Source organism: Raphanus sativus, chromosome 6 (genome assembly GCF_000801105.2).
Source record: "Raphanus sativus cultivar WK10039 chromosome 6, ASM80110v3, whole genome shotgun sequence".
In the NCBI taxonomy this organism is placed as follows: domain Eukaryota; kingdom Viridiplantae; phylum Streptophyta; class Magnoliopsida; order Brassicales; family Brassicaceae; genus Raphanus; species Raphanus sativus.
This window is the reverse complement of record NC_079516.1, coordinates 2,736,627-2,737,002: the sequence shown is the minus strand read 5'-3', so window position 1 is coordinate 2,737,002 and position 376 is coordinate 2,736,627.

Genomic DNA, 376 nt, shown 5'->3' with positions numbered 1-376 from the left:
GTATCTCGCCAAACACGTAAACTCTGTCCCATTATCACTCCTCACCGTCTTGACTTTCCTTCCAAACTGGCGATATGTCAGAGAAATAAAGTTAGGAAGGACAGTCCTCACTTCACTTTTCTCGAGCAAGAGATGTATCCATACTGCCCTTGAATAGTCATCAACAATGGTTAGGAAGTAAACCGCACCACAGGAAGATGGAACTCGATACGGACCCCATAAATCAATATGTATTAAGTCAAAAGAACCCAAACTTTTATTAGAACTCTCAGAAAACATTTCTCTTGTCTGTTTAGACTGAAAACAAATATCGCATCCACCAAACTTGTTTGGGACGTCTTTAACACCAGAAACAAAAGGTAAATAACTCAAAACA